This window comes from Salvelinus alpinus, chromosome 1 (assembly GCF_045679555.1).
Source record: "Salvelinus alpinus chromosome 1, SLU_Salpinus.1, whole genome shotgun sequence".
Taxonomy (NCBI): domain Eukaryota; kingdom Metazoa; phylum Chordata; class Actinopteri; order Salmoniformes; family Salmonidae; genus Salvelinus; species Salvelinus alpinus.
In genome coordinates, this window is record NC_092086.1 from 115,853,761 (window position 1) to 115,878,210 (window position 24,450).

Consider the following 24,450-nt stretch of genomic DNA (forward strand, 5'->3'; position numbering starts at 1 on the left):
TACACGTAATGTTAGCTAGCGAGCCAACCAGCTAACGTTAGCTAGCTAGCTAACAGTACACTTTAACTTGAAATGAAAATGGCTTTCTGACAAAAGTAGAAACGTGTAATATCTGAAAATGTAGCTAGCTAGACTCTCTTACCCGTATACAAGGATGGACGCTTCTTCCTCTCTGTCACGGTGGTTGCCCTTAGTTTGAAGATGTAATCCGGAGACAGGAGTTTTCTACAACATGTGTGTGTTCTCTTTTCGACTCTGTCTGCATATTTGCAGTCAAACACCAGAACCTTCTCCATCTCCTTAGCTATAATAATTCCACTGATTTCAAATCTCGGTCCTCCAGAAAGTGGAGAGCAACACTGATGCAGTTCTACTGTGTGATTTCTTTCAACAAAGCAGCGTTATAAAGTATTATCAACACTTACTGACCAGCTCATGTTATAGACAGAAGCCTGCTACATGGCAGACCAATCCGAACTCATCTCTCGGCATGTCCAGCCCACTCATTATCTCAGCCAATCATGGCTAGCGGCAAGGTTGCTGACTTTTTCCATGGCTAAACCAACTAGGCTCGTAATTTAACAAATGTATTTCATATTTACAGATGGAATAGAAGTTTGTTATTAAAGCACATGAAAATTCACATATTCCATAATGCATTTCTGCCCAAAAAATTAAGTAGTGATGCGTGACATATGCCTAGTTTCCTGAAATGAGTCACAAATACCAAACATGGTATATGTCTGACTTAATGGAGTCTTGATGGATCAGGAGTTTTGTTGGTGATGGAATGAGGCCCTTTTTTCAGATCTTCTGGGCTGTCCACACCTCAGATTGATGCATTAGTTGATGGAATGATTAGCCCTAACTCTTGAGTATGATGAAGCATTAGAGGTGTTGTGTTAATGGATCTTAGATAAGAGTTGAGGATGAAAATATATGGTTTCCATACGTTTTAGTTCCGTAATGTTTTTTTTGCTGTTGTTGAACATTTACACATGGCTGTTTATTAACCCTACCCATGTTGTGTTGAATTGAACGACACTCTGTTTCTGTGAAGAATGTAGAGTAGCAAGGGGCTAGGCCTTCGAGGTCTTCACAGTCTGGTGAGCGTGGAGCCTACAGGAAGTCTGGGAGTGAAAGCAGAGACGGACTAATAGGTCTGCCTGTCGGGCCGCTGGCTTTGCACGTCTAACAAGGACTACATTTAGTTACCCCCCTGTCCCAGAGGGTTATTTACAAGGGTCTTGTCCACTAAGGTGAGTGAAACTGATCTGCTTGTTCCGTTCAGCCCAGGAGGCTGCTAAGAGGCACTACCCCTTTGACTCAGAGAGAGATGAAGAGACAGAGGCACCCCTCAGACTGCAGGCAAGTCCCTCCCTATCACTGTTTCGCCGGGAGTGTGTGAAGTAGAGTGAGAAAGAGAGATAGAGGGAGGGGAGATAGGGAGAAAGAAACAGGGGGAACAGAGAGATGTAGAGGGGTGAGAGAGATTGTGAGAGGGGGAGAGATGGAGAGAGTGAGGGAAAGAGATGGAGAGAGAGAGGGAGGAGAGAGGAGGGAAGAGAGAGAGAGAGAGAGCGGGAGGGGATCTGTACCTAATGACTCCCCAGAGGAGAGGGTGAGAAGTAAAGTGAGAGTCAAGGTTAAGAACAGGGTCTTGGAGGGTCCACAGGGCCACAATGGACCCCTTCATTACGAAGCAGAGGCCCCTCAAGGCTCTTCACTGCTCAAGAACATCAGCTGTAGGAACAGGCCTTATGAGACCCTCATCGCTTGTCCACCTTGTCTTGTAACATAGAGAAATCAACCACACCAGCACTAAAGTCAGTCCTATTTTGAGACCATCTGCAGCCCTGGCTGACAGAGGGTATTTTAACACGTTGTTTAAAGTACACTGAGAATTTTAAAAGCTTTTTTTTTATTAGTCACCATGAACTGTGCCTTCTCCAGTTGCTACTGAGAGTTGAACCTTGCCCTTTAAAAAAAATAATCTGACGCGATCATCTTGTTGTTGTTCAGTTGAACCTAACAAATACATGTCTACTATAACTTATGTAAATGTCATCAGGAACATTTGGAAAACAAGAGCCACACCGAATTATGTTTACAGCCAGAGACAACGGCCAAGACCCAAAATGGCACCCTATTCCCTACCTAGTGCCCTATGGGCCCTGGTGCAAAGTAGTGCACTATGAAGGGAATAGGGGTGCCATTTGGGACACAAAAAAAAGAGTGCTTGGCTTGTGGCTCTCTGCCTGAGTGAATCATGTGGACTCTGGCGTGTGTTTATCTCAGTCAGTGGTGTGAGAAATATGCCCTAATGTTGTTTTGGTTTCAGAGCGTTGTATCTTGGAGCCCCATTTAGTTACGTCTGTAGAATGACAGTTGGATGCAGATCATTTAGTTACGTCTGTAGAATGACAGTTGGATGCAGATCATTTAGTTACGTCTGTAGAATGACAGTTGGATGTAGATCATTTAGTTACGTCTGTAGAATGACAGTTGGATGCAGATCATTTAGTTACGTCTGTAGAATGACAGTTGGATGCAGATCATTTAGTTACGTCTGTAGAATGACAGTTGGTTGCAGCCCATTTAGTTACGTCTGTAGAATGACAGTTGGATGCAGATCATTTAGTTACGTCTGTAGAATGACAGTTGGATGCAGATCATTTAGTTACGACTTTGTAGGCTGCCATCTTTCGGATGGGGCGTTAAATGGGTTTCCTGACTCTCTGTGGTCACTAAAGAGTCCATGGCACTTATCATAAGAGTAGGGGTGTTAACCACGTTGTCCTGGATTAATTCACAATCTGGCCCTCATACCATCATGGCCACCTAATCAAATCAAATTGTATTTGTCACACGCGCCAAATATAACAGGTGTTGACCTTACAGTGAAATGCTTATTTACAAGCCCATAAACAGCAATGCAGTTCAAGAAATAGAGTTAAGAAAATATTCACTAAATAAACTAAAGTAAAAAAAAAAAAAAAAAAAAAAGTAACACAAGAAAATTAAATAACAATAACGAGTCTATATACAGGGGGTACCGGTACAGAGTCAATGTGGAGGCTATATACAGGGGGTACCGGTACAGAGTCAATGTGGAGGCTATATACAGGGTGTTACGGTACAGAGTCAATGTGGAGGCTATATACAGGTGGTACCGGTACAGAGTCAATGTGGAGGCTATATACAGGGGGTACCGGTACAGAGTCAATGTGGAGGCTATATACAGGGGGTACCGGTACAGAGTCAATGTGGAGGCTATATACAGGGGGTACCGGTACAGAGTCAATGTGGAGGCTATATACAGGTGGTACCGGTACAGAGTCAATGTGGAGGCTATATACAGGGGGTACCGGTACAGAGTCAATGTGGAGGCTATATACAGGGGGTACCGGTACAGAGTCAATGTGGAGGCTATATACAGGTGGTACCGGTACAGAGTCAATGTGGAGGCTATATACAGGGGGTACCGGTACAGAGTCAATGTGGAGGCTATATACAGGTGGTACCGGTACAGAGTCAATGTGGAGGCTATATACAGGGGGTACCGGTACAGAGTCAATGTGGAGGATATATACAGGGGGTACCGGTACAGAGTCAATGTGGAGGCTATATACAGGGGGTACCGGTACAGAGTCAATGTGGAGGCTATATATAGGGGGTACCGGTACAGAGTCAATGTGGAGGCTATATACAGGGGGTACCGGTACAGAGTCAATGTGGAGGCTATATACAGGGGGTACCGGTACAGAGTCAATGTGGAGGCTATATACAGGGGGTACCGGTACAGAGTCAATGTGGAGGCTATATACAGGGGGTACCGGTACAGAGTCAATGTGGAGACTATATACAGGGGGTACCGGTACAGAGTCAATGTGGAGGCTATATATAGGGGGTACAGGTACAGAGTCAATGTGCGGGGGCACCGGTTAGTTGAGGTAATTTTGTAAAGTGACGATGCATAGATAATAAACAGCGAGTAGCAGCAGTGGAAAAAACAAAGGGGGGGGTTCAATGTAAATAGTCCGGGTGGCCATTTTATTAATTGTTCAGCAGTCTGATGGCTTGGGGGTAGAAGCTGTTAAGGACACTTTTGGTCCTAGACTTGGCGCTCCGGTACCGCTTGCCGTGTGGTAGCAGAGAGAACAGTCTGGAGTCTTTGACAATTTTTGGGGCTTCCTCTGACACCGCCTAGTATATAGGTCCTGGATGGCAGGAAGCTCGGCCCCAGCCATGTACTGGGCCGTATGCACCACCCTCTGTAGCGCCTTACAGTCAGATGCCAAGCAGTTGCCATACCAGGCGGTGATGCAACCGGTCAGGATGCTCTCGATGGTGCAGCTGTAGAACTTTTTGAGGATCTGGGGACCCATGCCAAATCTTTTCAGTCTCCAGAGGAGGATAAGGTGATGTTGTGCCCTCTTCACGACTGTCTTGGTGTGTTTGGACCATGTTAGTTTGTCGGTGATGTGGACACCAAGGAACTTGAAACTCTCGACACGCTCCACTACAGCCTCATAGATGTTAATGGAGGCTTGTTTGGCCCTCCTTTTCCTATAGTCCACGATCATCTCCTATAGTCCCTGAGCTCTAACCCCTGGTTCCCCTGGCTCTAACCCCTGGTTCCCCTGGCTCTAACCCCTGGTTCCCCTGGCTCTAACCCCTGGCTCTAACCCCTGGTTCCCCTGGCTCCCCTGGCTCTAACCCCCGGTTCCCCTGGCTCTAACCCCCGGTTCCCCTGGCTCTAACCCCTGGTTCCCCTGGGGCTAACCCCTGGCTCTAACCCCTGGCGCTAACCCCTGGTTCCCCTGGCGCTAACCCCTGGTTCCCCTGGCTCTAACCCCTGGCTCTAACCCCTGGCTCTAACCCCTGGTTCCCCTGGCTCTAACCCCTGGTTCCCCTGGCTCTAACCCCTGGTTCCACTGGCTCTAACCCCTGGTTCCCCTGGCTCTAACCCCTGGTTCCCCTGGCTCTAACCCCTGGTTCCCCTGGCTCTAACCCCTGGTTCCCCTGGCTCTAACCCCCGGTTCCCCTGGCTCTAACCCTTGGTTCCCCTGGCTCTAACCCCTGGTTCCCCTGGCTCTAACCCCTGGTTCCCCTGGCTCTAACCCCTGGCTCTAACCCCTGGCTCTAACCCCTGGCTCTAACCCCTGGTTCCCCTGGCTCTAACCCCTGGTTCCCCTGGCTCTAACCCCTGGTTCTAACCCCTGGTTCCCCTGGCTCTAACCCCTGGTTCCCCTGGCTCTAACCCCTGGTTCCCCTGGCTCTAACCCCTGGTTCCCCTGGCTCTAACCCCTGGTTCCCCTGGCTCTAACCCCTGGTTCCCCTGGCTCTAACCCCTGGTTCCCCTGGCTTGAACCCCTGGTTCCCCTGGCTCTAACCCCTGGCTCTAACCCCTGGCTCTAACCCCTGGCTCTAACCCCTGGTTCCCCTGGCTCTAACCCCTGGCTCTAACCCCTGGCTCTAACCCCTGGCTCTAACCCCTGGTTCCCCTGGCTCTAACCCCTGGTTCCCCTGGCTCTAACCCCTGGTTCCCCTGGCTCCCCTGGCTCTAACCCCTGGTTCTAACCCCTGGTTCCCCTGGCTCTAACCCCTGGTTCCCCTGGCTCTAACCCCTGGTTCCCCTGGCTCTAACCCCTGGCTCCCCTGGCTCTAACCCCTGGTTCCCCTGGGGCTAACCCCTGGTTCCCCTGGCTCTAACCCCTGGCTCTAACCCCTGGTTCCCCTGGCTCTAACCCCTGGCTCTAACCCCTGGTTCCCCTGGCTCTAACCCCTGGTTCTAACCCCTGGTTCCCCTGGCTCTAACCCCTGGTTCCCCTGGCTCTAACCCCTGGTTCTAACCCCTGGTTCCCCTGGCTCTAACCCCTGGCTCCCCTGGCTCTAACCCCTGGCTCCCCTGGCTCTAACCCCTGGCGCTAACCCCTGGTTCCCCTGGCTCTAACCCCTGGCTCTAACCCCTGGTTCCCCTGGCTCTAACCCCTGGTTCCCCTGGCTTTAACCCCTGGTTCCCCTGGCTCTAACCCCTGGTTCCCCTGGCTCTAACCCCTGGCTCCCCTGGCTCTAACCCCTGGCTCTAACCCCTGGCTCTAACCCCTGGCTCTAACCCCTGGCTCCCCTGGCTCTAACCCCTGGTTCTAACCCCTGGTTCCCCTGGCTCTAACCCTGGCTCCCCTGGCTCTAACCCCTGGCTCTAACCCCTGGTTCCCCTGGCTCCCCTGGCTCTAACCCCTGGTTCTAACCCCTGGTTCCCCTGGCTCTAACCCCTGGCTCTAACCCCTGGCTCTAACCCCTGGTTCCCCTGGCTCTAACCCCTGGCGCTAACCCCTGGTTCCCCTGGCTCTAACCCCTGGTTCCCCTGGCTCTAACCCCTGGTTCCCCTGGCTTTAACCCCTGGTTCCCCTGGCTCTAACCCCTGGCTCTAACCCCTGGCTCGAACCCCTGGCTCTAACCCCTGGCTCTAACCCCTGGCTCTAACCCCTGGTTCCCCTGGCTCTAACCCCTGGTTCCCCTGGCTCCCCTGGTTCTAACCCCTGGCTCTAACCCCTGGCTCTAACCCCTGGTTCCCCTGGCGCTAACCCCTGGTTCCCCTGGCTCTAACCCCTGGTTACCCTGGCTCTAACCCCTGGTTCCCCTGGCTCTAACCCCTGGTTCCCCTGGCTCTAACCCCTGGTTCCCCTGGCTCTAACCCCTGGTTCCCCTGGCTCTAACCCCTGGTTCCCCTGGCTCTAACCCCTGGTTCCCCTGGCTCTAACCCCTGGTTCCCCTGGCTCTAACCCCTGGTTCCCCTGGCTCTAACCCCTGGCTCTAACCCCTGGTTCCCCTGGCTCTAACCCCTGGTTCCCCTGGCTCTAACCCCTGGTTCCCCTGGCTCTAACCCCCGGTTCCCCTGGCTCTAACCCCTGGTTCCCCTGGCTCTAACCCCTGGTTCCCCTGGCTCTAACCCCTGGTTCCCCTGGCTCTAACCCCTGGTTCCCCTGGCTCTAACCCCTGGTTCCCCTGGCTCTAACCCCTGGTTCCCCTGGCGCTAACCCCTGGTTCCCCTGGCTCTAACCCCTGGTTCCCCTGGCTCTAACCCCTGGTTCCCCTGGCTCTAACCCCTGGCTCTAACCCCTGGCTCTAACCCCTGGCTCTAACCCCTGGTTACCCTGGCTCTAACCCCTGGTTACCCTGGCTCTAACCCCTGGTTCCCCTGGCTCTAACCCCTGGCTCTAACCCCTGGTTCCCCTGGCTCTAACCCCTGGTTCCCCTGGCTCTAACCCCTGGTTCCCCTGGTTCCCCTGGCTCTAACCCCTGGTTCCCCTGGCTCTAACCCCTGGTTCCCCTGGTTCCCCTGGCTCTAACCCCTGGCGCTAACCCCTTGTTCCCCTGGCTCTAACCCCTGGTTCCCCTGGCTCTAACCCCTGGTTCCCCTGGCGCTAACCCCTGGTTCCCCTGGTTCTAACCCCCGGTTCCCCTGGCTCTAACCCCTGGTTCCCCTGGCTCTAACCCCTGGTTCCCCTGGCTCTAATCCCTGGTTCCCCTGGCTCTAACCCCCGGTTCCCCTGGCTCTAACCCCTGGTTCCCCTGGCTCTAACCCCTGGTTCCCCTGGCTCTAACCCCTGGTTCCCCTGGCTCTAATCCCTGGTTCCCCTGGCGCTAACCCCTGGCTATAGCCCGGGGACTATAGGGGTTACTGGATTGTAGCTTGTTGTAGAATACATTTAACTAGCTGGCAATAAATCCAAATACCGTTCAGCTATGTAAAGTATGCAGAAATAAAGACATGTTGAAATGAAGGTATACTAAGCTGTGTGTCAGTTTGAACTGGGTCCAGTTAAATAACTGAATATCTCTGAGAGAAGCACTTATAGTGCCTCAGGTTATGATTTTAATAATTTTAATAATATAAGGAACTTTGTACTTGCAATTATCTCTTAGTGTCACGCCCTGACCTTAGAGTTCCTTATTGTTTTCTATATTTGGTTAGGTCAAGGTGTGACTCGGGTGGGAAAGTCTATGTTTTCTATTTCTTTGTTTTTTGCCGTGTGTGTGTGTGTTTCCCAATCAGAGGCAGCTGTCTATCGTTGTCTCTGATTGGGGATCATACATAAGTTGTCATTTTCCTTTTGGGTTTTGTTGGGATCTTGTTTTGTGTTTAGTGTTTCTGCCTGACAGAACTGTGCGCTTTCGTTTTCACGTTTGTTATTTTGTTTGAGTGTTTTTGGGGAAAAAAAGAATCATGAACACTTTCCACGCTGAGCTTTGGTCCACTGTTCCTACCACCAACGAGCGCCGTAACCACATCCTGCTCTTTGGTCAACTGTTCCTACCACCAACGAGAGCCGTAACACTTAGCTACATACTGAATATTATTCAACCAGAAAACTACAGCTTTGTAGTCCTGATTTACCTTCTCTCATAAACTGCTTTGACTTTAATGTAATTCCATATGAATTTAATGAATCATTTAAAGTTGATTGAATTAATTTAGATAAGCAGCGCTGGCAGGGGCTGTCAAAAGCCAGATGTATGGTGAACGGCAGACCTGATGTTCTCTAGTTGTTGTTTAGTTCATTAGTAAATGAGATAATACATTTTTTTTGTTGTCCTTGTTTAATTCAAATTAAATGTCTTTGTTAAATTAGATTCCAATTCAATGTATTTATGTTTGCCAATCATGTTTTTCTCAACAGTTAACACTTGTGGAATGGATTGGAGCTTTTTATATTTTTGACAAGAAGCTTATGTAACAAATTGGTTATCCTGTATGTAGAATTCACATGAATTAATATCTTGTTTGGTATTGCACTGTGTTCAATACATAGAATTTATGCCACAGCATTGTTAAATACTCGTTTCTGATTGGCTAGAAGGGCATTCTAGAATGGACATTAAAACCAGATAATGGGACAGTTGAAAAAGATATCGGACAACTTGCAATCATGACGCACTAAGTACGTACACATGTAGACCGTACTTACTACAAAGTTACAGAAAGCTAAACCAACAACCCCACAAACCAAAAATGTAATATATTGTAAATGCAAGTCCAACAAGGCAAAACTTTGCTAGCTAATTAGCTAAAATTGATTTGTTTTTGCAGAGACATATTTCTTTTTGAGCATCTGATGACCTAATGTTGTGATGAGCATGAATTGTTCTAGTTCCTACTAGTCATGACACAAGTGGGGCTATGCTCTCAAATCCTCCCTCATGTTTCTAGTTTAGTGGGGCTACGCTCTCAAATCCTCCCTCATGTTTCTGGTTTAGTGGGGCTATGCTCTCAAATCCTCCCTCATGTTTCTAGTTTAGTGGGGCTACGCTCTCAAATCCTCCCTCGTGTTTCTAGTTTAGTGGGGCTACGCTCTCAAATCCTCCCTCATGTTTCTAGTTTAGTGGGGCTACGCTCTCAAATCCTCCCTCATGTTTCTAGTTTAGTGGGGCTACGCTCTCAAATCCTCCCTCATGTTTCTAGTTTAGTGGGGCTACGCTCTCAAATCCTCCCTCATGTTTCTAGTTTAGTGGGGCTACGCTCTCAAATCCTCCCTCATGTTTCTAGTTTAGTGGGGCTACGCTCTCAAATCCTCCCTCATGTTTCTAGTTTAGTGGGGCTACGCTCTCAAATCCTCCCTCGTGTTTCTAGTGTAGTGGGGCTACGCTCTCAAATCCTCCCTCATGTTTCTACTTTAGTGGGGCTACGCTCTCAAACCCTCCCTCATGTTTCTACTTTAGTGGGGCTATGCTCTCAAATCCTCCCTCATGTTTCTAGTTTAGTATCACTACGCTCTCAAATCCTCCCTCATGTTTCTACTTTAGTGGGGCTACGCTCTCAAATCCTCCCTCATGTTTCTAATTTAGTGGGGCTACGCTCTCAAATCCTCCCTCATGTTTCTACTTTAGTGGGGCTATGCTCTCAAATCCTCCCTCATGTTTCTAGTTTAGTGGGGCTACGATCTCAAATCCTCCCTCGTGTTTCTAGTTTAGTGTTACTATGCTCTCAAATCCTCCCTCATGTTTCTACTTTAGTGGGGCTATGCTCTCAAATCCTCCCTCATGTTTCTAGTTTAGTGGGGCTATGCTCTCAAATCCTCCCTCATATTTCTAGTTTAGTGGGGCTACGCTCTCAAATCCTCCCTCATATTTCTAGTTTAGTGGGGCTATGCTCTCAAATCCTCCCTCATGTTTCTAGTTTAGTGTTACTATGCTCTCAAATCCTCCCTCATATTTCTAGTTTAGTGGGGCTACGCTCTCAAATCCTCCCTCATATTTCTAGTTTAGTGGGGCTATGCTCTCAAATCCTCCCTCATGTTTCTAGTTTAGTATCACTACGCTCTCAAATCCTCCCTCATGTTTCTAGTTTAGTATCACTATGCTGTCAAATCCTCCCTCATGTTTCTAGTTTAGTGTTACTATGCTCTCAAATCCTCCCTCATGTTTCTAGTTTAGTGGGGCTATGCTCTCAAATCCTCCCTCATGTTTCTACTTTAGTGGGGCTACGCTCTCAAATCCTCCCTCATGTTTCTAGTTTAGTGGGGCTATGCTCTCAAATCCTCCCTCATGTTTCTAGTTTAGTGGGGCTATGCTCTCAAATTCTCCCTCATATTTCTAGTTTAGTGGGGCTACGCTCTCAAATCCTCCCTCATGTTTCTAGTTTAGTGGGGCTACGCTCTCAAATCCTCCCTCATGTTTCTACTTTAGTGGGGCTACGCTCTCAAATCCTCCCTCGTGTTTCTAGTTTAGTGGGGCTACGCTCTCAAATCCTCCCTCATGTTTCTACTTTAGTGGGGCTACGCTCTCAAATCCTCCCTCATGTTTCTAGTTTAGTCGGGCTATGCTCTCAAATCCTCCCTCGTGTTTCTAGTTTAGTGGGGCTACGCTCTCAAATCCTCCCTCATGTTTCTAGTTTAGTGGTGCTATGCTGTCAAATCCTCCCTCATGTTTCTAGTTTAGTGGGGCTATGCTCTCAAATCCTCCCTCATGTTTCTAATTTAGTGGGGCTATGCTCTCAAATCCTCCCTCATGTTTCTAGTTTAGTCGGGCTACGCTCTCAAATCCTCCCTCATGTTTCTAGTTTAGTGGGGCTACGCTCTCAAATCCTCCCTCATGTTTCTAGTTTAGTGGGGCTACGCTCTCAAATCCTCCCTCATGTTTCTAGTTTAGTGGGGCTATGCTGTCAAATCCTCCCTCATGTTTCTACTTTAGTGGGGCTACGCTCTCAAATCCTCCCTCATGTTTCTAGTTTAGTGGGGCTACGCTCTCAAATCCTCCCTCATGTTTCTAGTTTAGTGGGGCTATGCTGTCAAATCCTCCCTCATGTTTCTACTTTAGTGGGGCTATGCTCTCAAATCCTCCCTCATGTTTCTAGTTTAGTGGGGCTATGCTGTCAAATCCTCCCTCATGTTTCTACTTTAGTGGGGCTATGCTCTCAAATCCTCCCTCATGTTTCTAGTTTAGTGGGGCTACGCTCTCAAATCCTCCCTCATGTTTCTAGTTTAGTGGGGCTATGCTGTCAAATCCTCCCTCATGTTTCTACTTTAGTGGGGCTATGCTCTCAAATCCTCCCTCGTGTTTCTAGTTTAGTGGGGCTATGCTGTCAAATCCTCCCTCATGTTTCTAGTTTAGTATCACTACGCTCTCAAATCCTCCCTCATGTTTCTACTTTAGTGGGGCTATGCTCTCAAATCCTCCCTCATGTTTCTACTTTAGTGGGGCTACGCTCTCAAATCCTCCCTCGTGTTTCTACTTTAGTGGGGCTATGCTCTCAAATCCTCCCTCATGTTTCTACTTTAGTGGGGCTACGCTCTCAAATCCTCCCTCATGTTTCTACTTTAGTGGGGCTACGCTCTCAAATCCTCCCTCATGTTTCTACTTTAGTGGGGCTACGCTCTCAAATCCTCCCTCATGTTTCTAGTTTAGTGGGGCTATGCTCTCAAATCCTCCCTCATGTTTCTAGTTTAGTGGGGCTATGCTCTCAAATCCTCCCTCATGTTTCTAGTTTAGTGGGGCTATGCTCTCAAATCCTCCCTCATGTTTCTAGTTTAGTGGGGCTACGCTCTCAAATCCTCCCTCATGTTTCTAGTTTAGTGGGGCTATGCTCTCAAATCCTCCCTCATGTTTCTAGTTTAGTGGGGCTATGCTCTCAAATCCTCCCTCATGTTTCTAGTTTAGTGGGGCTATGCTCTCAAATCCTCCCTCATGTTTCTAGTTTAGTGGGGCTATGCTCTCAAATCCTCCCTCATGTTTCTAGTTTAGTGGGGCTACGCTCTCAAATCCTCCCTCATGTTTCTAGTTTAGTGGGGCTATGCTCTCAAATCCTCCCTCATGTTTCTAGTTTAGTGGGGCTATGCTCTCAAATCCTCCCTCATGTTTCTAGTTTGACAAGCTGTTTTCAGCAACTGATATGTTCGGTTGTCATGTTGGCAGGTTTCCTAGCAAGAAACTATTTAGCTAGCTTCTAGCCTAGTGTTTTGATGTGCGGTGCTCCTTCGTAATGAACAGTGTCCAGTGTGCTGACGAGAAGGCCAACTTTTCTAGCTATGCCAGGAGGCAGAATCAGACATCATCAACTCATAGTAATGTATCCAAATGAACGTCAATAGAAAACAGCTACTTTGCTGTTATTCTGGCTGCAGCAGTCGTGACTGTGTTAGCTGTAGCTAGCTGGCTAGTAAACAAAGTATACAAACGTTGCCAACGAACATGGCAATGGAACACGAAGAAGAAACGATTGGGTCGCGGTCGATAAATATCAAACTAATCAAACGAACGAGTAAGAAACTATGAATTTACTTATAAAAAATAAAATATTGAAGAAAAAAAATATTTATACCGGTAAATGTGTGCTTTTCATATTGTTTTCTTTGGCAATTGTGGTAAAAGCGGGATAAACACCTACCTTGGAAAAATGATCTGCCTCGTCCCGCTACGCTGTCCATTATTTCAACAGTAATCCATTTATCCCTAACTTATATCATATAGAATTTATATAGGGATAAACACCAACAATCTGTACATGGGAATCAGTTGGACCAAGGGAGCCAGTAGAACCAGGGGGACCAGGGGAACCAGGGGAACCAGTAGAACCAGGGGAACCAGGGGAGCAGTAGAACCAGGGGGACCAGTAGAACCAGGAGGACCAGGGGAACCAGGGGAGACAGGAGAACCAGGGGGACCAGTAGAACCAGGGGGACCAGGGGAACCAGTAGAACCAGGGGAGCCAGGGGGACCAGTTGGACCAAGGGAGCCAGTAGAACCAGGGGGACCAGTAGAACCAGGGGAACCAGTATAACCAGGGGGACCAGGGGAACCAGTAGAACCAGGGGGACCAGGGGAACCAGTAGAACCAGGGGAACCAGGGGAGACAGGGGAGCCAGGGGGACCAGTTGGACCAAGGGAGCCAGTAGAACCAGGGGGACCAGGGGAACCAGGGGAACCAGTAGAACCAGGGGAACCAGGGGAGCAGTAGAACCAGGGGGACCAGTAGAACCAGGAGGACCAGGGGAGACAGGGGAGCCAGGGGAGACAGGGGAGACAGGGGAACCAGTTGGACCAAGGGAGCCAGTAGAACCAGGGGGACCAGTAGAACCAGGGGAACCAGGGGAACCAGGGGAGACAGGGGATCCAGGGGAACCAGTTGGACCAAGGGAGCCAGTAGAACCAGGTGGACCAGGGGAACCAGTAGAACCAGGGGAACCAGGGGAGCAGTAGAACCAGGGGGACCAGTAGAACCAGGAGGACCAGGGGAACCAGGGGAGACAGGAGAACCAGGGGGACCAGTAGAACCAGGGGAGACAGGGGAACCAGTAGAACCAGGGGGACCAGGGGAACCAGTAGAACCAGGGGGACCAGGGGAACCAGTAGAACCAGGGGAACCAGGGGAGACAGGGGAGCCAGGGGAACCAGGGGAGACAGGGGAACCAGGGGAGACAGGGGAGCCAGGGGAGACAGGGGAACCAGTTGGACCAAGGGAGCCAGTAGAACCAGGGGGACCAGTAGGACAGGGGAGACCAGGGGAACCAGGGGAGACAGGGGGACCAGGGGAACCAGGGGAGACAGGGGAACCAGTTGGACCAAGGGAGCCAGTAGAACCAGGGGGACCAGTAGAACCAGGGGAACCAGGGGAGCCAGGGGAACCAGGGGAGACAGGGGAACCAGTTGGACCAAGGGAGCCAGTAGAACCAGGGGGACCAGTAGAACCAGGGGGACCAGTAGAACCAGGGGGACCAGGGGAGACAGAGGAGCAGTAGAACCAGGGGGACCAGGGGAACCAGGGGAGACAGGAGAACCAGGGGGACCAGTAGAACCAGGGGAACCAGGGGAGACAGGGGAGACAGTAGAACCAGGGGCACCAGTAGAACCAGGGGAGACAGGGGTCCAGGGGAGACAGGGGAGACAGTAGAACCAGGGGGACCAGTAGAACCAGGGGAGCAGTAGAACCAGGGGAGACAGGGGAGCCAGTAGAACCAGGGGAGACAGGGGGACCAGGGGAGACAGTGGGACCAGGGGAGACAGGGGAGACAGTAGAACCAAAGGGACCAGGGGAGACAGGGGGACCAGGGGAGACAGGGGGACCAGGGGAGACAGGGGGACCAGGGGAGACAGGGGGACAGGGGGACCAGGGGAGACAGGGGGACCAGTAGAACCAGGGGAGCCAGTAGAACCAGGGGAGACAGGGGGACCAGGTGAGACAGGGGGACCAGGGGAGACAGGGGGACCAGTAGAACCAGGGGAGCCAGTAGAACCAGGGGAGACAGGGGGACCAGGGGGACCAGTAGAACCAGGGGAGCCAGTAGAACCAGGGGAGACAGGGGGAGACAGGGGGACCAGTAGAACCAGGGGAGCCAGTAGAACCAGGGGAGACAGTAGAACCAGGGGGACCAGGGGAGACAGGGGGACCAGGGGAGACAGGGGAGCCAGTAGAACCAGGGGAGACAGGGGGACCAGGGGAGACAGGGGAGACAGGGGGACCAGTAGAACCAGGGGAGACAGTGGGACCAGGGGAGACCAGTAGAACCAGGGGAGCCAGTAGAACCAGGGGAGACAGGGGGACCAGGGGAGACAGGGGGACCAGGGGAGACAGGGGAGACAGGGGAGCCAGTAGAACCAGGGGGACCAGTAGAACCAGGGGAGCCAGTAGAACCAGGGGGACCAGTAGAACCAGGGGAGCCAGTAGAACCAGGGGGACCAGTAGAACCAGGGGGACCAGCAGAACCAGGAGAACCAGCAGAACCAGGGGGACCAGCAGAACCAGAAGAGTGCAAGTTGCGATTTCCCACAGACTTGACAGTCTATAGTTTATAGTTTGTAGGGCTCCCGTGTGGCACAGCTGTGTAAGGCACTACATCTCAGTGTTAGAGGTGTCACTACAGTCCCTGGTTCGAATCCAGGCTGTATCACATCCGGCCGTGATTGGGGGTCCCATAGGGCGGTGCACAATTGGCCCAGCGTCGTCCGGGTTTGGCCGGGGTAGGCCGTCATTGTAAATAATAATTTGTTCTTAACTGACTTGCCAAGTTTAAAAAATACAAATAATTTAAGGGGAGCCAGAGGTTGTATCTCTACTGGCATCACTACTTCAACCTCCTCAAGTATATATCTTTCATTTTTGTCTTTAGAGCAACCTAACTGTACACCCTAACTGTACGCCCTAACTGTACACCCTAACTGTACGCCCTAACTGTACACCCTAACTGTACACCCTAACTGTACACCCTAACTGTACAACCTAACTGTAACATTCAGTATTTTACAGACGCTTAAGAAAAATGTATAGAACAAACATGCTGGAATTTCCTGTCCTCCTCTGTCTCATAAACTGGTGTTATAAACTGGTGTTTTAAAATGGTGTTTTACAACTGTTGGTGTGACCGGTCACATGACTGTATACATGTCAGAAAGAGGAGTAAAGAAAACCAGACCATTAGTGCTGTAACCATAGAAATAAAACTATTGGGAATGTCCGGTTTCGATGGCTACAGCCCTGTGAACATGGCCACCACATAGAACAGGAGAGACAGTGACAGAGCACGAGAGACTCGTCTGCTAATAGAGTTGTGTTGCGTTTGCCTGCGCAGACGTGGCATGTATCAACCAATGGAACCACGTGGCACACTTCCAGATTAGAGTGCAAGTTGCGATTTCCCACAGACTTGACAGTCTATAGTTTATAGTTCGTAGGGCTCCCGAGTGGCACAGCTGTCTAAGGCACTACATCTCAGTGTTAGAGGCTTCACTACAGTCCCTGGTTCGAATCCAGGCTGTATCACATCCGGCCGTGATTGGGAGTCCCACAGGGCGACACACTATTGGCCAAGCGTCATCCGGGGTAGGCCGTCATTGTAAATAATAATTTGTTCTTAACTGTCTTGCCTAGTTAAATAAAGGTAAAAAAATAAATAATAATAATTAAAATAAAAAAATTGATATATATATATATATAAAAATGCCTTTCCACATGTCTACATTGCTTTTCACCCTCTCCTGCTTGAGGTCTGGGTTTCAATTTCCACGTTCGGAGTTTCATACAACTATGTAGTAGGAACTTGTCACAACATCCTCAGTGATTTATGAAAAGAGTTGAACTCACCTGAACTGTCACCTTCAACCCTGAAGCCCAGAGCCGTGGTTGGTGCACCTGGAATTAGGGGTTTATGTTTTCGCCCGGGGCCAACTCTCATTTGACCGACAAATACCTCAGCGCTATGAAAGGAGAGAACATGACATATCTAGAGCTTCAACTGATTATCATCCACAGGAAGTGTTCTGAGAAGCTTGTCATTTAGAACTACAAACACACAGAACTAAGGGTGCCCGGAGGGGACAGAACTAAGGGTGCCTGGAGGGGACAGAACTAAGGGTGCCTGGAGGGGACAGAACTAAGGGTGCCTGGAGGGGACAGAACTAAGGGTGCCTGGAGGGGACAGAACTAAGGGTGCCTGGAGGGGACAGACACAGGATGATTATTACATAGAAAACTCTTACTCGACCAAAAGTTGAAAGTTGATTTGGAATATTTTTGTTTTTTTTTGAGTTTCTCTCTCTCCTTCTAGTGTTTGTGTCTGCTGTTTTGGAGCTGTGAGGTTTATATACTAGGACCTCATCCTTTTATTTCACCTTTATTTAACCAGGTAGCCTAGTTGAGACTAGTTTTAAAACATGACCATTACACAGTGCCTTCAGAAAGTATTCACACACCTTGACTTATTCCACAGTTTATTATGTTACAGCCTGAATTCAAAATGGATTACATTGATTTATTTTCTCACCCATCTACTCACAATACCCCATAATGACAAAGTGAAAAACATGTTTTTTTAAATATTTTAGCAAATTTATTGAAAATGAAATACAGAATTATCTCATTTACATAAGTATTCACACCCCTGAATTAATACTTTGTAGAATCACCTTTGGCAGTGATTGCAGCTGTGAGTCTTTCTGGGTAAGTCTCTAAGAGCTTTCCACACCTGGATTTTGCATAATTTCCCCATTATTATTTTCTAAATTCTTTAAGATCTTTCAAATCGATCATTGCTAGACAACCATATTCAGGTCTTGCTATAGATTTTCAAGCAGATTTATTTCAAAACTGTAACTCGTCCACTCAGGAACATCCATGGTCTTCTTGGTAAGCATGTCCAGTGTAGATTTGGCCTTGTGTTTTAGGTTATTGTCCTGCTGAAAGGTGAATTCATCTCCCAGTGTCTGGTGGAAAACAGACTGCACCAGGTATTCCTCTAGGATTTTGCCTGTACTTAGAGCTATTCCACTTCTTTTTATCCTGAAAAACTCCCCAGTCCTTAACAATTACAAGCATACCTATAACATGATCCAGCCACCACTATGCGTGAAAATATGGAGAGTGGTACTCAGTAATGTGTTGTATTGGATTTGCCCCAATCATAACACTTTGTATTCAGGACAAAACATGAATTGCTTTGCCACATTTTTTGCAGTATTACTTTATTGCCTTGTTGCAAACAGGATGCATGTTTTGGAATATTTATATTCTGTACAGGTTTCCTTCTTTTCACCCTGTCATTTAGGTTAGTATTGTGGAGTAACTACAATGTTGTTGATCCATCCTCAGTTTTCTCCTATCACAGCCATGAAGCTCTGTAACTATTTTAAAGTCACCATTGGCCTCATGAAATCCCTGAGCGGTTTCCTTCCTCTCCAGCAACTGAGTTAGGAAGGACGCCTGTATCTTTGTAGTGACTGGATGTATTGATGCACCATCCAAAGTGTAATTCATATCTTGCTCAAAGGGATATTCAATGTCTGTTTTTTTACCCGTAGGTACCCTTCTTTGTGAGGAATTGAAAAACCTCCCTGGTTTTTGTGGTTGAACCTGTGTTTGAAATTCACTGCTCGACTGAGGGACCTTACATATAATTGTATATGTGGGGTACAGAGATGAGGTAGTCATTCAAAACTCATGTTTAACACTATTATTGCACACAGAGTGAGTCCATGCAACTTATTATGTGACTTGTTAAGTACATTTTCACTCCTGAACTTATTTAGGCATCGTCATAACTAAGAGGTTGAATACTTATTGACTCAGGACATTTCTAGCTTTTCATATTTTTATTAATTTGTAAACATTTCTAAAAACATAATTCCACTTGGACATTATGGGGTATTGTGTGTAGGCCAGTAACACAAATAATCTCTAATTAATAAATTATAAATTCAGACTGTAACACAACAAAATGTGTAAAAAGTCAAGGTGTGTGAAGGCACTGTATACTTCTGTTTCGATGTGTACTTTGTTGATATACTTCTGTCAAGGAGTCAAGTAGGCTAATACTCAACTTCTGTGTATTTAATATACGGTACATTGCTTCTTTCTTCGGAGCCCTGCATTGTATGGTACAGCATGTACCAGATGTTTCTGAGATTTGGACATGGTTCATGAAAGCTACTGACAAACCTGAAGACTGATGATGGATTATATACTGTATATACTGTATATATTTTAAAGTTTTCTTCATTTTAACGATCACATGTTTTGTTGGATTTGGTCTTCCTGTGCTAGGACAATCGTTGAAACATTAGAATGTAGAAAATGCAAAGTATACTCTAGACTTGATGCTGTGAAGTTCTAATGGGAAAAATATGAAATGTGTTTTTGAATTCAACATCAGATAGTAGTTTCCTGGGCCCATATGGATCTCTGGGTTTGTTTCATTATGTAACTTACGTTGTTGAATGTTTACAGGCTTTCTGGGAAGCAAGCCGATGCCTCTTTCCAGAGCTCAGAGGGTCGTTCAGGAAGGATGGGATGGAGAGGTGGTATAGAGAGGAGGGAGGGGTGGTATAGAGAGGATAGAGGGGTGGTATAGAGAGGAGATAGGGGTGGTATAGAGAGGAGAGAGGGGTGGTATAGAGAGGAGAGAGGGGTGGTATAGAGAGGAGAGAGGGGTGGTATAGAGAGGAGGGAGGGGTGGTATAGAGAGGTGAGAGGGGTGGTATAGAGAGGAGGGAGGGGTGGTATAGAGAGGAGGAGGGGTGGTATAGAGAGGAGGAGGGGTGGTATAGAGAGGAGGGAGGGGTGGTATAGAGAGGAGGGAGGGGTGGTATAGAGAGGAGGGAGGGGTGGAATAGAGAGAAGGGGGGGTGGTATAGAGAGGAGAGAGGGGTGGGGTAGAGAGGAGGGAGGGGTGGTATAGAGAGGAGGGAGGGGTGGTATAGAGAGGAGGGAGGGGTGGTATAGAGAGGAGAGAGGGGTGGTATAGAGAGGAGATAGGGGTGGTATAGAGAGGAGAGAGGGGTGGTATAGAGAGGAGAGAGGGGTGGTATAGAGAGGAGAGAGGGGTGGTATAGAGAGGAGGGAGGGGTGGTATAGAGAGGTGAGAGGGGTGGTATAGAGAGGAGGGAGGGGTGGTATAGAGAGGAGGAGGGGTGGTATAGAGAGGAGGAGGGGTGGTATAGAGAGGAGGGAGGGGTGGTATAGAGAGGAGGGAGGGGTGGTATAGAGAGGAGGGAGGGGTGGTATAGATAGAAGGGGGGGTGGTATAGAGAGGAGAGAGGGGTGGTGTAGAGAGGAGGGAGGGGTGGTATAGAGAGGAGGGAGGGGTGGTATAGAGAGGAGAGAGGGGTGGTATAGAGAGGAGGGAGGGGTGGTATAGAGAGGAGAGAGGGGTGGTATAGAGAGGAGAGAGGGGTGGTGGAGAGAGAAGGAGGGAGGAGTGGTATAGAGAGGAGGGAGGGGTGGTATAGAGAGAAGGGGGAGGGGTGGTATAGAGAGAAGGAGTGATGGGATGGAGGGAAGGATAGAGGGATAGTGAGATGGAGGGAACGGGTGAAGGGATAGGATATAGGATTCGGATGGAGGGATGAGCTAGACAGGGGATGGGATGGAGGGATGAGAGAGAGGGATGGGATGCAGGGATGAGCTAGACAGGGGATGGGATGGAGGGATGAGATAGAGAGGGGATGGAATGGAGGGACACAGAGCGATGAGTTAAGGAGTTCTGAGGAGTAACAGACCTACAGACTTGTCTGCTTGTCTTCTGATAGAGTCCAGCCACCCACCCTGGGGGTATTCTAGCCTGGTCCCAGATCTGTTTATGCTATCTAGCCAACTGCCGTGACAACCATAGAAGTTGACTATAGAATACAAACAGATCGGAAACTAAGCTAAAACCTTTTCCGCGAGTCTCTAGATATAAAAACTCTCCTAGAGGATCTGCAATCAGTACAACTACTAGTGCTGCTGCTGCTAGAAAACGTAGAGTTTATGTTTGTTTTGGTTTTCCACAAAAATCAAATAAGAGGCTAAGACATAACATGGCAAAGACTCTGAGAAGGAATCTGACGTTAAAATGCAATGTGATGTGCTGTTAATTCAGCTGGTTTGTGTTCAACTGGCATAATTCCTCCTTGCTTTTGCTTGGCAGTGTGAGAGGACCTACAGCTCTAGCTGCCAGCGAGATGTAATCCCTGAACCAATCCCTGAACTCCTTGAAGTCTCCGTCACAAATGGCACACTATTCTCTATGGACCTTTGGTCAAATGTAGTCCCGTCTATATAGGGAATAGGGTGCCATTTGGGACAAACTCTCCCGGTTTATTTAAGGAATGGCTTCACACCCTCCCGTTCGTCATGTAGCATAGCAGACATCTAAAAAGCTGTCCGACGTAAACAACTGCGGCTCGGGGGGGTGGCTTGTAGGAAGGACCTCGTCTTGATGGCTCGGGGGGGGTGGCTTGTAGGAACGACCTCGTCTTGATGGCTCGGGGGGGGTGGCTTGTAGGAAGGACCTCGTCTTGATGGCTCGGGGGGGGTGGCTTGTAGGAAGGACCTCGTCTTGATGGCTCGGGGGGGGTGGCTTGTAGGAACGACCTCGTCTTGATGGCTCGGGGGGGGTGGCTTGTAGGAAGGACCTCGTCTTGATGGCTCGGGGGGTGGCTTGTAGGAAGGACCTCGTCTTGATGGCGAGGTTTGTTGAAGTTTTGTTTCGGGAAGATGTTGAGTCGATGGAGGAAAGTTGTGAACGTTATGTGTGAGCACTTTGGTATTTTCTTACTTTAGCCTGGATTACTTCTTATGGATGTGTCGTGCATGTTTGACATGTGGGTGGAAATCTACCCTCAGGAATAGGTTATTTGGTTACCAATGAAAGAGCTCCATGATTGACACCAAGACATTTAGTTTGAGTCTTGAGACTTATAATTTGTTCATGCATTTCACAAGAACAGTAGTCATGTGTTAAACCTATCTATTCCTGATTCGTAAACTCACTCACTCACTCACTCACTCACTCACTCACTCACTCACTCACTCACTCACTCTCTCTCACACTCTCACTCTCTCTCTCACACTCTCTCTCACTCTCTCACACTCTCTCTCTCACTCTCTGTCTCTCACTCTCTCTCACTCCCTCTCTCACTATCTCTCACTCTCTCTCACTCTCTCTCACTCTATTTCTCTCTATTTCTCTCTCTCTCTCTCTCCTCTATGAGAGATGTTAAAAGGTTATCGTTAGACCCAGAGAAAATGGGAACACATTCCTCCCTGCTCCCTCTAGCATGGATGACAGGAATAGAAAGAGATGTTTTAATGTTTAACCTTTTCAACTTTGGAATAGGTTCTCTCTCTGGTGAGTGAGAGATTTCTGTCTGGGTTTGTTGTTTAATGGACTCAGCCTGAGTTAAAGGTGTGCTCTTTCATTACCATACAGCCATCTCACTGGTCTCACCTGTTTTACCATACAGCCATCTCACTGGTCTCACCTGTTTTACCATACAGCCACCTCGCTGGTCTCACCTGTTTTACCATACAGCCACCTCACTGGTCTCACCTGTTTTACCATACAGCCATCTCACTGGTCTCACCTGTTTTACCATACAGCCACCTCGCTGGTCTCACCTGTTTTACCATACAGCCACCTCACTGGTCTCACCTGTTTTACCATACAGCCATCTCACTGGTCTCACCTGTTTTACCATACAGCCACCTCACTGGTCTCACCTGTTTTACCATACAGACATCTCGCTGGTCTCACCTGTCTTTCCGTGGTCTGACAGAGAGTGCATCTTGTTTCCATAGATGATGATAATGCCTGCATGTTTGATGTTGTTGTACATCTTTTCAAGCTAAAACATTCCACTCTATTCTCTCTGGAAGAGATAACACCTAAGCGGAGAATTAATGAATTAAACGAATGAATGAAATCAGAGATTTGTTTTCTCCGTGAAACTCTTTGTCATTACCAGCTGCTGTTACAGTGTGTATTACAGCACCCTGTCTCACACTGCTGTTACAGTGTGTATTACAGCACCCTGTCTCACACTGCTGTTACAGTGTGTATTACAGCACCCTGTCTCACACTGCTGTTACAGTGTGTATTACAGCACCCTGTCTCACACTGCTGTTACAGTGTGTATTACAGCACCCTGTCTCACACTGCTGTTACAGTGTGTATTACAGCACCCTGTCTCACACTGCTGTTACAGTGTGTATTACAGCACCCTGTCTCACACTGCTGTTACAGTGTGTATTACAGCACCCTGTCTCACACTGCTGTTACAGTGCTTATTACAGCACTCTGTCAATCCTTTCCTCCCCCTTATTTACCAAGGCTTTCAGGTTGTGTGTTTGTGTTGGAGAAATGACATGGACTTTTTAGCTTTCCCCCAGTTACTGAGGGAATCATGGCTTGAAGTCATTAACGACTACAGACTAGAAACACTGTAACAACAGGTTGTGGTTGGCTCAGTCCTGAGCTTCAGCTGGTCTTTATATAGGCTCTTCGGTATGTCAATCCACACAGTAAGCCATGGAAACAGGCCAGAGAGCGTTTTTTGGTGCCAGAGTTGGTGCCTTTTATTCTGAGTGTGACAACACAAAAACCCTGATGAAGGCTAAGGGCTGGAAACGGGTTGGTTTGACTTTAATTAAACCATGAAAAGCACTTGTACATCCGGTGCCGACAGAGATGGCCGTCTCGCTTCGCGTTCTTAGGAAACTATGCAGTATATATTTTCTTTTAATGTATTACACTGTTACCCCAGGAAAGCTTAAGTCTTATTACATACAGCCGGGAGGAACTATTGGATACAAGAGCAACGTCAACTTACCAACATTACGACCAGGAATAGGACTTTCCCGAAGCGGATCCTCTGTTTGATCCACCACCCAGGACAATGGATCGGATCCCACCGGCGACCCAAAACAACGGCGTCGCAGAAGGGACAGACGGAGCGGTCTTCTGGTCAGGCTCCGTAGACGGACACCATGTGTCAGCTTCCGCTGTCCTCTAAGAGTTGCTGGATCTCCTCTGGACTTTAATTTGCTCCTCAATTGGTTGGGTACCTTCACCCTTCGACTGTGACACGGCTGTCTGTTTTATTATAGGAATCTGTGGTTACTGTCCTGTATACTGCACACAGATGGACAGGTCTGTGGTTTGGTTTTCTGCGGTGTTATTGTCTTTCACTTCCTGGCCTGTTATATCACCATCACCCTGTATAGAGTAACAGAGTAACCCTCTAAGAAAAACGTATTTAAGTGCAGTGACGGGTTAGAGGGCTATAAACTGTGGCTGAGTGGAGGTGGAGGTAGAGGGAGTGACCGGACAGCCACTGGCAATTTGACTGTGTGTTTGCCCCAAACGGCACTCTATTTCCTACATAGATACGATACGATAGATACGATAAAACAGGCTAAACCAATGAAAGAAAGAATGTAGCTGTAGTAAATTGCAGTATTGATGATGGAGTTAGTAATGCTGCAGTTAGTAGTGATCAAACCATGGTCCATTGATGTCTGCTTCTGTGTTATGAGTTAAAAACCTATACTTGAGTTCCTCAGACTAATATTGGCTTTAAAATCGGTCCTAGACCTAGACCACCCCAGCCTGGTCCTACTTTTGACCAGGCTGGGGTGGGGGCAGTGGATGAGGTCTTCCCGGTGCATACATCTATACATATATATGTGTGTATACGGTA

General features: G+C 48.4%; 1 protein-coding gene and 1 pseudogene across 1 annotated transcript in view; one reads left to right on the forward strand and one right to left on the reverse strand.

Moving 5' to 3' along the window:
* Nucleotides 1–22,587, reverse strand: part of LOC139540027 (collagen alpha-1(I) chain-like) — a 38,994-nt pseudogene extending 16,407 nt beyond the window's left edge.
* Nucleotides 1–24,450, forward strand: part of trabd2a (TraB domain containing 2A) — a 143,321-nt gene that overhangs the window by 78,354 nt on the left and 40,517 nt on the right. The gene's annotated exons all lie outside the window — the stretch shown is intronic.